At 41.5% G+C, this 14,022-nt stretch overlaps 1 long non-coding RNA gene across 2 annotated transcripts in view; it reads left to right on the top strand.

Moving 5' to 3' along the window:
• LOC139182701 (uncharacterized) overlaps window positions 1-14,022 on the top strand; it is a 697,507-nt gene that overhangs the window by 543,726 nt on the left and 139,759 nt on the right. The window lies entirely within an intron of this gene.

Genomic DNA, 14,022 nt, shown 5'->3' with positions numbered 1-14,022 from the left:
GTCAGAGGCCGGAGAGGAAGTGTCTTCATGGTTCTCATGTCAACCAATCCCTACAATCAAAAGAGAATTCCAAAATTCTTTGATGATGAGTCAGTGGGACTTTCTTCTTCAGGATGAAAAGTTCAAAGCATCAGTCTAGTTTTCTCCTTATAGAGCATATAGTCACACAATGAAAGCATGTTCTAATGAAAAGTTGGATATGTCCAGCAAATATTTCATACTTGGAGCCTGATTCTTTGTTTTTATAGGCAAGGACTGGCTATTTAAAATCATGGAGGAAAGTTACTACGTGAACATCAACATAAATGTGGAATTAAACTTACTCATTGGGACAGATAGATATGAGCCAGTGTGACAAATCAGAGATAAAGGTAGGCCTTTGGAAAAGAATGGAGAGTTTGAGGGCAAGTGACATTGATCTGAAAACTGGACCAAGTGAATCCGGGGCATTTGAAGAAGTTTGAACTCTGACTGGAGAGTCTGCAGAGAGAAAGGATTTGAAACAGCCGTGTTAGGCTCTGGGATGCGTTTCCCAGATCCCCTTTCGATAAAGACTCAAGGTACCAGCTCCTAGGAGTGCTGTGGGCCAGCAGCCCTCAGTCGTCAACATCTTGAGGGATTGTCCCATCTGCAGTCAGCTGCCGCCTCCAAGATTGTGCCCCTCCCTCTGGTGGCCAGCATCCAATGACTGATCAATGTGAGGACCTCAGTTAGCAAATCAATTGCCGTACCATATGATACATTAATGATATAAATGGCACCTTTTACATTGCAATCCAGGGGTGGTTTGGAGAAGGAAATGGCAACCCACTCCAGTATTCTTGCCTGGGAAATCTATGGACAGTGAAGCCTGGGCTACAGTCTATGGGATCGCAAAGAGATGTACATGATTTAGCAACTAAACTACCCCACCAGCAAAGGTGGTTGAAGACTTCTGCGTGGTGGCAAGTTCACAGAGCACTGGATCTCTGCTGTTCAGAGACCAGGAGGAGGATGTGTGCTGGAAGGCCCCATTTGAAGGCCCAGCAGTGGCCTAGGAGCTTTGTCTGTGACTCTCCATCCATAATGGGGAATGAATCTGGGGTGCCCTGTACTCAGAGGGTTCAGAGAACAAAGCCGAGGCCGTCACTTGTTTGCTGGCCAGGCTAGCTCCTAATCTTGGAACAAGTCAGTGTTTTCTGACAAGGAGGCTAATTTTAGCTTGAGTGAATATCTGTGGTTGTTTATTAATTCAACATCCAATGGAATTAAGGAAGGAAACAGTGAGTCAGACACCATTTATGTGCATCCTCAGCAGTTAGTTTCTTTGGAACCAGAGGCAGAAAAACAGATTGGTTTTACAATCTTCTCATGAATATTGGGAGACAGTTTTTATCTGGTTTGCAATCACTTTTGTGTCTAGTATTTCAAAGCAGGGTTGCCTGGGACCTGTTCACTGTCCAGGGTGATGCAAGCTTTGAGACGGAGTTGCCTTCAAATTTGAACTCTTCTCTATCCCCAAAGAATCTTAATCGCTTGTGCTCAGGAAACCTGAATTCTACCATCACTGCCTGGGAACCTGCAGGCTGTAGTTCATGACTCTGGGTCTTAAAAGACTTTGCTATTAGGAGAGCCTCTTTGGCCAGCTTCAACTCCCTTTCATGTGTAGCTGCTCAACATTAATAATAAATTGCAAAACTAGTCCCTTGGAAGCCAGCCACAGCCAATTCCCAACTATAACTCTGTTTGTTGCTTCAATTCCATCTGGTTTCCTCTCTCAGATGGTCCTGTCATGAAATTGGGAGTGATCTTGGGAAGACACGGGGTGATGGAAAAAGAAAAATTGAAGATGATGGAAAAAGAAAAATTGAAAGCTTGCTGTGTCTTTCTCGCTCCTGTAGAAAGTTTAGTAAACAGATGAATCCTTCTCTTGTTTACATCTAGCTTTTCATGAGTTCTGTTTAATTTAGTCAACATACTGTATTCAATAAGGGGGGGGGGAGGGAGATTACTTCTAAGACAGGCAAGTGGAGGTTCAGTGTCTGAATAATCTCCTGAGGAGGTCTAGGGGACATGAAAGATAAGATTTTCTTAAGGGAGTAACCGTGCCAGTGTGGTAAACATGCATGCTGCTCCCCAGTATTGCCAGTTCTTCCCCCATTCTGGGCACTTGGGAGGATGCACTTTCCCACTCGTTGAAGTTAGTGGACATATGGTTTGTTTTAGTGAATGTCAAATGAGAAGAGATCATGTGTGTTACTTCTGGGTGGAACCATTCAAGAGCCAATGCATCCTTTCCCATGCTTTCTTTTCCCCTGCTGTGACAAACACTTGAAGTTTCCTGATGACACAGTGGCATCGTTAGATGATTTGGAGTTACTGTGGACTGGGAGTCAAGCTCACTACCAATCTCCATTGAACATGTAGTAGAAATGGTGAATACTTACTGTGTTAAGTCATGGAGACTTTGTTTTTGTAATTTTTGCTTACTACTGCAGCTAACCTAGCCTTTCCTAGCTAAGCTGTTGTGGCACTGATTAGCCTCAAAGAAAAGATCTCTATTAATATTTTGGAATCACATTAATAGAAAAGTTCCTTTGCTCTGCAGTCAGCAAGTCTTGCCCTCTCTGATATTTTTTGTACCTCACTCTTACATGACAAAGGAGAGCCAAAGATCACCAAGTATTTGAGAAATCTTCCAATTTGGAAGGCTCTGTACATACAAAAGCAACAGAAAAAAAAAAAGGAGGAACTCAGAAAAAAAGCTTAGATAATTCATGGAGAAGGAGGGAAAAAAGAATATATATATATATGTGTGTGTGTGTGTATATATATATATATATATATATATATATATAATTTATATCTTCAGAAAGATGAGATATTGCATCCATGAAACAAAACAAAGTTATAGAAAATTTGAAAGAACTACTGTATATAAAATAGATTAACTAATAAGGATCTCCTGTATAGCATAGGGAACTCAGCTAAATACTCTGTAATGACCTATATAGGAAAAAAATCTAAAGAGTGAATATATGTATATACATAACTGACTCACTTTGCTGTATAGCAGAAAATAACACAGCATTGCAAATCAACTATACCCCAATAAAACATTTTTTAAAAGAACTCTTATAAATGAAAGACATTGATAGAATTTTTTAAAAATTCAATAGAAAGATTAGAAGAGAACTCTTCCAGAATGAAGGGAAAAAAATTTTAAATAGAGACAATAGGAGTAAAAAGATCAATCCCTGAGGTCCAGTCTTTATTTAATATGTGTTTCAGGAAGTCTGAACAGAAAGGACAGGGGAGGAAATTATCAAGGATATAACACGAGAAAAATTCTTAGTGTAATGAGTCAGTGGAGTAGCCAGCACAATGAATAAAAGAAGAAATACTTCAAGGCACATCAGAATGAAATGTCAAAAGGCCAAGAATAAAACATTCGTACAACTGTCAAAAAGAAAACACACACAAAGGATGAGAATACCGAGAACTGTCAGAAGGTACAAACCAATAGCACCGTGCCTTTAAAATCTTGAGGACAAATAATTTTCAACCTAAAATCCTATACCCAATCAGAGAGCCAAGTATTAGAAGAATTGTTAGCTATGCAGTGTTTCAAAAATTAGACTTCCAGACATTTCTCCAAAAACGCCACATGCTTCACCAATAGCTAATCCACCCAAATGATAGTAGCTAAGGCAATGGCACCCCACTCCAGTACTCTTGCCTGGAAAATCCCATGGACGGAGGAGCCTGGTGGGCTACAGTCCATGGGGTCACTAAGAGTCAGACACGATTGAGCGACTTCACTTTTCACTTTCATGCATTGGAGAAGGAAGTGGCAACCCACTCCAGTGTTCTTGCCTGGAGAATCCCAGGGACGGGGGAGCCTGGTGGGCTGCCATCTCTGGGGTCGCACAGAGTTGGACACGACTGAAGCGACTTAGCAGCAGCAGTAACAGTACTTATACATATTTATATACGTGCTCATTTGATCTTGAGGACAGCTGAATGAGGGAAGTACTGTTCTTTTCACAATGATTTTACAGGTAGGAAAATTTAGGCATAGACAGGCAATGTCTCCAAGGTGGCACAACTAATAATACAGAGCTAGAGTCTGAACTCAGCAGTTTAACCCCAGAGACTATGTTTAGATCACTATTTTACATGACCTTCAAGATAGACATTTAACCCCGGAAACAATGTGCTCAATGAAATGAAAGAAAATTTTAGAATAATAACTGTACAGCAGACCTGAAATAAAATAGTCAATATTGGAATGGAAGAATGAAGGACTCTAAAAGAATATCTCCAGAGGAAAAAAAGAAGGGATAGTTTATCTGACTTATTTGTTTATTGAGGTGATGCCCTAGGGAGATTTAAGCTACTCAAGTGAAAATATGAGGCATTTCTTTCTCTTTTTTTTCCAGTTACAAAGTATTTTTAATCTTCACAAATGAAACAGTTATCAGAAAAGCTGTCACTTCCTCTACAAGATTACTTTCTAGGGGATCGAATTTCTTTTCCTGGAAGAACCCAAGAAAACATGAGGCATTTTTTAACTCCAAGAAGTGAACAGTAAAATAAGCACAGTTTACTATCTACTTCAGATATAAAAGCATTTATATATTTATAGTATATTCTGAATATTGATTTCAGAACTATGGTTTTTTACCTTCAGAGGCAGAATTTCCTACTATTGGGAACAGATTAGAAAATTCTCTCTCCACAAAACAAATACAGCATTGTGGGAAAATATCAGAAACTGATCACTTAAGGGCTCTAAAAGTTAACCAAAGGCAAACAACAATTTAAGAAGCATGTGTTCAGGAAAAACTGCTAGTACTTTGAATAAGAACAGTGGGAGTTTACAGCCTTCTTGCCTGGGGCTGCTTCCATCTCCTCCAGCTCAGTTGGTGAGAAACATAGCTTTTCTAGAGTAGAACTGACTGTGAAAACCAGCAGCTTCACAGCCACAGGGGACTGACTTGATCAGGAGCAGAGGGCAAAGATCCATGCCCAGAGTCGTCATCTGTAGAAGTAGGAACTTCTTGGTAGGAAACAAACAGGAAAAAATCCATAGCTCTGCTAGTCTAAGGTGTGGTCTGATTAGAGTGAGTGGCAAACCAGCCAGAAATGTATAGAGATACTAGAAATGAAAGCACTATAAAAGGATTAGACAAAATCTCCCTCAGGATTGTTTTGTCTATTCGGGTTCTTTTGTGTTTCCATACAAAGTTTTAAATTTTTTGTTTTGGTTCTGTGAAAAATACCATTGGCAATTTGATAGAGATTGTGTTGGGTCTGGATTGCCTTGGATAGTATGGTCATTTTTACAATGTTGATTCTTCCAATCCAAGAACATGGTATATCTTTTCATATTTTCATGTTGTCTTCAAGATCTTTATAGCATCTTAGAGTTCTCAGAGTACAGGTTTTTTGCCTCCTTGGGAAGGTATTTTATTCCTCAGTATTTTATTCTTTTTTGATGCAAAGGTTAATGGGATTGTTTCATCAATTTTTCTTTCTGATATTTTATTGTTAGTGTATAGAAATGCAGCAGATTTCTATGTTTTAATTTTGTATCCTGCAACTTCACCAAATTCATTGATGAGCTCCAGTAGTTTTCTGGTAGCAGACTTAGGATTTTCTATGTATAGAATCATGTCATCTGCAAATAGTGACAGTTTTACTTCCCTTTTACTCCCCTTGCAGTCTGGAATCCTCTTATTTCTTTTTCTTCTCTTGACTGCTGTGGCTAGGACTCCCAAAACTATGTTGAATATATGTGGTGAGTGTGGGCATCCTTGTTTTGTTCCTCATCTTAAAAAGAATGCTTTCAGCTTTTCACCTTTGAGTATGATGTGTTAGCTGTGGATTTGTCATACATAACCTTTCTTATGGTGAAGTATGTTCTTTCTATGCCCACTTACTGGAGAATTTTTATCAGAAATTGGTGTTGAATTTATTGAAAGCTTTTTTGGCATCTATTGAAATGATTGTATGATTTTTATTCTTCAGTTTGTTAATGTAATGTATCATATTGATTGATTTGCAGATATTGAAAAACACTTGCATCCCTGGGATAAATCTTATCATAGTGTATGATCCTTTTTAGTGTATTGCTGAGTTTGGTTTGCTAGTACTTTGTTGGGGGGTTCTGTACATATGTTCATTAGTGATACCAGCTCATGATTTTATTTTTTGTATGTGATGTTGTTGTCTGTTTTTGATATCAGGGTGATGGTGGCCTCATATAATGAGTTTAGAAGCATTACTTCCTCTGTAATTTTTTTTTAATAGTTTGAGAAGGATAGGTGTTAACTCTTTTCTGAATGTTTGATCAAGTTCACCTGTAAAGCCATTTGGTCCTGGACACTTTTTGGGGGGGGAATTTTTAAATTACTGATTCATTTTCAATATTGGTAATTGGTCTGTTTATATTTTCTATTTATTCCCATTTCAGTCTTGGGAATTTTCTTTGTGTTTTTTTTTGTTTGTTTGTTTGTTTGTAGCTCACTGAGTTTCTGTTAGGCAGCTATTTTGAATTTTTTGTCAGGTAAATCATATATCTCTTTGTCTTTGGATTCAGTTACTGAAAGATTGTAATTCTTTGGTGGTGTCATGTTACCTTGATTTTTCATGTTCCTTGACATTTTCGTTGCATTTGAAGTAGCAAATCTTTACCAACTCCTTTTGGGAGAGAGAGACTTTCTATCAACATTACTATGAATTTTGAGGCTATCTCAGACCTTCTGTGGGTACACCTGCTCTTTGCTTCTTGCGCCCTCTTGTGGCAGAATTCTTAAACTTGCGCGCCATCTCTGGATCCTGGATGCACCAAGCCCAAGGCTCACAACCTCTCTTGCTTTCTTACTCGTGACCCTAACGTTCAAGTTTGTGGGCTCCCCCTGGTGTGCAGATGAGCCAACTTTCTGTGTGTGTGTTCACTGGAAACCTGCCAAAACCCACTCAGGCCATCGTCAGGAGCATGTACATGGAGCTGGCCACAGATGAGTATATGGTTGTGTGGATGACCCATGTGGGATAGTATAGGTGCCCATGGGCTAGAGGTGCTCCCAGCCACTGTGGGCTGGCTTCTTGATGGAATCCACAAGGCGGTGAGGATCTGTGTCACTGTCATGTCCTTCACAAGTTCTCTCTGCTGTTCTCCCTACTACTCCCTACCCTGTAACTCATAGAGATCTTCATGTAGTATTCCCAATGGGGTGAAAGAGAAAGGAACCCTTTGGAGTTGTCCTGCACAGCTAGGGAGTCAGGTGTCACTCGAATGCTGTCTCTTTCACCTTTGAGATAAACCAAGGACCAGGGAAGACCTTCCTATGCCCTAAGCCGTGTCACCTTGAGAGGGAGATGATGTAGGCAAGGTCAAGCGATTCTTCATACCCTTTCCAGTGCATCCAAACTCTCTCTCTCTCTTTTTTTTTTTTTTTTTTTTTGCTCCAATGGATTTCTGGAATTACTTCCCTGGAAACCTGGACTTTTGCAAAGGCTGTCTCATCAGTTAGTGATTGTATTCAGTATGTTCACCAGGGACTCCCAGATCATGAGCAGGAGAAGCCAATTCATGGGTCACCACAGGGTCCAACTAGAACCAAGATCTGTCAGCCCATTGGACTGCTCCTAGGCCCATTGGCATATGGTGCTAGAACCCACAGCTCCCTCAGAGGAACTTTTGTCTGTGGATGGATACTAAATTTTTGTTGGTGAGGGACGGGATGAAAATGAGCAATGTCTTTGGCTAGTTTTGTGCTAACATCACCCCCTCTTGTCTTCCTAAAGTCTCTTTATTCTAGTGCAGAGTTTTGTACTGACAGTTTTTTTGTTTTGGTACCTTGCATGTATTTCAAAGATATAAACACAAGCAATGCTAAGAGTAAACAATGCAATGTTTTCAGTATATTCATTGAAAAGCAGAATGGAAATCATCTTAATGGTAGTGGTGAGACGAGAGGGTAGAGAGGTCTTACTAAGAGCATCTGAAGTTTCAGGGGTCTCACTTGAATCCCTGCTTGATGCTAAAAGGCAAGCCAAAGGCCACTTGTACATCAAGCAATAGACTCATTCTCAGTGCTGTGTGTGGTATTGTGTGTGTGTGTGTGTAAACATAATTTTTGGATCACATGTGCACCACTGAGAAATAGTTGGAAATGATATCCTAGGCAATGTGGTGACTGATTGTGGAGGGTTGGCATAACAGCCCAGAGAGTTTTAGGCTTTGAATGTAAGCATGGGATTCCATTAGAGGTTACTGAATATGGTAGTGAAAAGATACATTTTGAGTTTTGGAATACTGGTCTGGCATGGAGGGATTGAAGCTACAGGGCAAGTGAGACCAGTGGCTGCACTAATCCAAAGATGAAGCGGTAAGGATAGGGAAAGCGGGATGGCCCGGAATAGAGCAACAAGTACATCCAGAGACATTTTGAGAGGAGAATATATTGGACATCTAGGCAGTTTGACACCAGAAATTAAGAAGAAAGGAGCATCAGTGATGGTTTCCATTTTGGAGAATTGGTCATAGAAAGTTCTCCAGGGTTGGCAGTGTAGGACTCAAGCAAGTAAAGCACATAATTGAATTCACCAGTTGTTAGAATGCCTGCTATACAAAACTAATAGATGTATTGACATTGGGAAGTAAGGAGTGTTCAACCCTATGGAAGAGAAAAAACAGAAGTTGAAGGATAGCTTTCAGGGCAGTTCTGAGGATGAGGTGTTAAATTAAATACTCTTACCATCCCCTTGAAAATTACCTAGTGCACCCTGGCAGTGTTCCTTATGAAGGCTGGCCCCATATTTCTAAGTGGTGGCAAAATGTATTCACTTGGATGCATTTCTTTCTTTTCCATGGGGCTGGATAAAAGAGCTTCCTTTTCATTTTTTGTTTGTTTGTTTCTTGTGTTTTTGTTTGACTTTGACAAAAAGGACATGCTCAGGGAAACTTTGGGGCCTGCAGAACTGAAAGCATTTGCAGGGTTTAGGAGAAGATCACAAGTCAGTTTCTAGGAGGCACGGATGGCCGCTGAGTGGTGGGAGGCACTTCGGTAGGTACCCTGTAGGTACCCTGGGACAGCTCCCCAGGCGCCTTTCCTGCCCACAGCTTGGCCTTGCGGGCTGCCTGCAGGTCATCAGGGACTTCCAGGAAGCCCAAGCTCCACAGAACACCAGTCAATTTGTAGCGGGGGGAGAAAAAGGGAACGAGGAGGAGGGGATTATGGGAGAGACTGTGCTGATAGGAAATGACACTCAGTGTAAAATGGGAATTAGAAGAAAAGAAAGCATTGTAGGGATTGGCTGTAATTAAATAGAAGCAGTGTTCAATTCTAATACTGCAAAACCTTAAGGAAATGGGTTTGCTTTTCCATAGCGCAACCTTCCTCTCTGGTTCCCTCTTCTGACTGCCCCTCCCCCAGGAGGCCCAGATGATGGTGTATGCAGCTTAGGAAGAAGAAGGTGCTTCTTGGGACTTCCCTGGTGGTCCAGTGGCTAATATTCTGCCTTCTGAGGCAGGGGATGTCGGCTCCATCCCTGTTTGGGAAACTAAGATCCCATACGCTATAGAGGTGCAGCCAAAAATTTATTTTAAAAGGTGCTTCTTCACTTAGATCCAGCATGGATCATAATTTTCAACTTGCATGACAGCTCTAATTGATTCGTAGTGAATACCTAGAACACTGTAGAGACCGATTTTAAGTCAAAATCTGGGTGTGCCAGGCAAGAATGTTGCAATCAATGAGCTATGTCTACTGTGGCTGTGGGTAAACCCAAACCCACCTCACTTGCCCTACTTTGCTTTAGACAATTCTCTAAGCAGAGCATGCCCCTCCTTCCCAATTCTGTTGCATTCATCACTCACATCTCATTTGCCCTCATCCTTTTCTTTCCTGCAGAAGACATTATGGTGACTCCAGGTGATGAGTTCATTAAGGAATACTGTATGAGTTTCAAGTGCCTTCCCATGGATTTCTCCATCACCAAAACACCTGAGCCCCCAGGAATGCTCAGGTTTTAAGCTCCCACCAACTAGTGGCATGATTTTGAGCTCTGACCATTTAGCCTCAGTTTTGAAGAAGTGATGCACCAGTAGTAAGGGGAGGCAGCTGAGATCTGGGATGTTCAGAGTCCAGGAAGTTATGCAGATGGTCCCAAAGAGAGGGGCGAGCCATGCAAATACCTTTGTCCCAAAGGATTCCAGGACCTCAGCTCTTTCCATGTTGGAACTGATACCAGAAATATCTAATCCAATGATCAGTGGAGAGATTCATTAAGCTTCAGAAGGCTTTCAGCTCACAGCCAGTGACGAGGGATCACAGTCCAGCTCCAGGGAAAAGGGAGTTCCAGGAATCATTGATTGATGTACTGAGCAGAATTCAGTTCCAGCAGGTGTGAGACTGAAACCCAGAAATGTCAGTCAAGAGGACTGGGAGAGGGAAAAATGTTGTAGTCCTGTGCAACTAGGCTGCCCCAGGGATAGGGTGTATGTTGAAGGCGGTGATATTAATCCCAGCTCTCCCACCAGCTGATGGGAACTGAGCTCCTAACACAGCCCAGGCCTCAGTCAGAGTTAAATCAAGTGCTACTTGCAGGTTAGAGGTAGCAGGCCAATAGCTGTATCACATCTAATCTTTTAAGTTGACGTCGCCTTTCTACCTGCTATGGGTAGAAATCTCCTGCTATCTACACTAGTATTTCTCAACCTTGTCTCACGTTGAAACATGTGAAGAGCTTTGAAAAATAGGGTGCCTGGGTTCCACTCCCAGAATGAGGTATGTGACCTGGGTGTTAGGATTTTTCAAAGCTCTTTCCACCACTTTCCAGGTCACCACCCAAATGTCTACTTCATTACACTGCTGGGGCAGAATCTGTGACACTTCCTCCCTTACCTGCACACTCCTCCCAACAGATGATGAACCCTAAGATAGGTACTTGAGCCCTCTACTGGTCTTGCATCTTTCCCGAGTCCAGGATGTTTGCCCCTTGGCTCTCCTAGATCTATGCTATTCTTACCCCAGTTTCCTTTATCTTTTGTTACCTGCACCTCCAGCCAACCTACCTCTGTCCCAGCCTCCTGGACTCTCAACTCCATCCATGCCTGCTGCCTCAGCTTCTTCTATCTGTGGGATCACAGAAATGATCACTTTTGTTTCCATATCAGTTCCATAATATTTTCCATGATCTTCTACATATTAATTGGTTCCCTTTTCCTCTCCATCAATGGGCATGCAGAACCCATTAGATCAAAATTAGGTTTTCAGCACAGACATGACTTAAAACAGCAGCTGAGTGGACTTGATTGCCTTTCAGTTTCCTTCCAGCTTTCACATTCTTTGATACATTGCAAATAGAGTAAAATTCATCATCATCATCATCATCAATATCATAATCTGGGCTCAGGGTGAAGGCAGTATTCTAAATGAGTTAAAAAAATCAGAAGCATATGTTTCAAAACTATTTCTTTCATGTATTAGAATCATTGAAACTTGTTATTAACAAACTATTACCAAATTCCGGAGAAGGCAATGGCAACCCACTCCAGTGCTCTTGCCTGGAAAATCCCGTGGATGGAGGAGCCTGGTAGGCTGCAGTCCATGGGGTTGCTAAGTCGGACATGACTGAGCGGCTTCACTTTCCCTTTTCACTTTCATGCATTGGAGAAGGAAATGGCAACCCACTCCAGTGTTCTTGCCTGGAGGATCCCAGGGACGGGGGAGCCTGGTGGGCTGCCATCTATGCGGTCACACAGAATCGGACACGACTGAAGTGACTTAGCAACATTTCCAAATTCGGAAAGGAGTTTATGCAGTTTATGTGCCAATTCCTTAAGAAATATAACAAATATGAAAGATAAATCTCAGGAAGGAGGACACTGCACTATCACTATGAACAGTATGCTTAGACCTAGAAAACAGGATTGACAAAAATATTTTTAGAATTAATGACAGTTGTGTTGTCAGATTAAAATGAAGATATACAAATGGAAATAGGAAAGTCACTAGCAACTAGATGGCTGAAATATCCTTTAAAAATCTTATGCTGCTACTGCTACTGCTGCTAAGCCTCTTCTGCTACCGCTAAATCGCTTCAGTCGTGTCTGACTCTGTGCGACCCCATAGACGGCAGCCCACCAGGCTCCCCAGTCCCTGGGATTCTCCAGGCAAGAACACTGGAGTGGGTTGCCATTTCCTTCTCCAATGCAGAAAAGTGAAAGTGAAGTCGCTCAGTCATGTCCAACTCTTAGCGACCCCATGAACTGCAGCCTACCAGGCTCCTCTATCCATGGGATTTTCCAGGCAAGAGTACTTGAGTGGGGTGCCATTGCCTTCTCCGTAAAAATCTTATACATGCTTTTAATTGGCTTTGGACACCCTTGCTTCATAGTAGAACGAAAATAAACTTTGATCATATCTATATTTATGATTTTTATATGAGAAGAAGGTACCTATTAAAAACCATCTTTAATCATTTTGCAATATATACAAATATCAAGTCATTGTGTTGTACACCTGAAATGAATATAATATGATATGCAATTATCTCTCAATTGAAAGACACCCTTCTTTAGGCAGAATTTCTGAGACTGAGGATAGGTTGAACTAAGGGCAGGACTAAATTGAGCCAGTGTTCACTAGACTGGCTCTCAAGTGCCCCAGCCCATCCATTTCCTGGGACTCGCCTCCTTGCATCACTATTATCCACGAACTAAAAGGTTAAAAGTGTACACAGCAGAAGCCAGCAGAATCCCAGGCTGACCCCCATTACCACTTTGCCATACTGTACTCCTGATGACCAAGACATATTGGGATGGGTCCTTTGCTTATTTTTTGTGTGTAGACTCTAAGAAGTAATTAGGCTCAAGGACCACCCATCACCCACACAAGCATCCTCTCAGTTTCTCAAGATCAGTTGTTAGAAACTGATCTCATGACTCAGCCCAAGAAAAGGGATTGCATCCATCAGCTTGTGTTCACTTCTCATTTTAGTTTAATGGATATTTGCTTAGTATCCAGGTTTCATCTATGTTTGTAAATTCACCTTATTGTTTTTAAGCAATATTTATATGTTGAGGGCACTTTATACCTTTTAGGGCAATCTTGCTTCCCATTAAAATATAAGGACCATATTCTAGTTTTCAGTTTATGGAGTCAGAAGCATACAGATGTAAGAAGTGACTATGATTCATACTCTTCTTATTCCATTAATTCTTGGGAAATTGCAAAATGCCTTTTGGATAGTAGATAGGGGCATTTTATAGTGAAAGAGAGGCAATCCTGTACTGATGTACTGTTCATGGCAGTCAATAGTGTGTTAACGCTTATATTGGCCAAAAGAATATCGATTCCTACTTCATCCATTCTCCTTCTCCAGTCTGTGAAAACTGAAATTTCTCATTAGGCCACGAGGTGGCAGATTAATTGCAGGAGGAAAAAAAATAAAACAATAGTACAACTGAGCAACTTCACTTTCACTTTTCACTTTCATGCACTGGAGAAGGCAATGGCAACCCACTCCAGTACTCTTGCCTGGAGAATCCCAGGGATGGGGCAGCCTGGTGGGCTGCCGTCTATGGGGTCACACAGAGTCGGACACAACTGAGGTGACTTAGCAGCAGCAGCAGTATGAAAGCAATAGAGAAATGTCTTCAGCTAAAGTGATATAAAGAAATGTCCTGCCCCCACCTTATCAGTCCCTAGTGGTAGACCTCTCTGCTCAGAAGTTAACACTTGATGGAAAAAAAACAAACTCAGTGATTTTAAGGCCTTTCTTAAGTAATTGTTATGGAGTTTCCCAGGTGGCTTAGTGGTAAAGAATCCGCCTGCCAATGCAGGAGATGCAGGAGACACAGGTTCGGTCTCTGGAGTTGGAAATGGCAACCCACTCCAGTATTCTTGCCTGGAGAATCCCATGGACAGAGGAGCCTAGCAGTCTACAGTCCATGGGGTCTCAAAGAGTCAGACACAACTGAGCACATAACACACACACACACACACACACACACACACAAGTAACTGT

The sequence above is a fragment of the Bos indicus genome, chromosome 4 (genome assembly GCF_029378745.1).
Source record: "Bos indicus isolate NIAB-ARS_2022 breed Sahiwal x Tharparkar chromosome 4, NIAB-ARS_B.indTharparkar_mat_pri_1.0, whole genome shotgun sequence".
In the NCBI taxonomy this organism is placed as follows: domain Eukaryota; kingdom Metazoa; phylum Chordata; class Mammalia; order Artiodactyla; family Bovidae; genus Bos; species Bos indicus.
The sequence above is the reverse complement of the archived record's forward strand: the minus strand, read 5'-3'. Positions and strand labels throughout refer to the sequence as shown.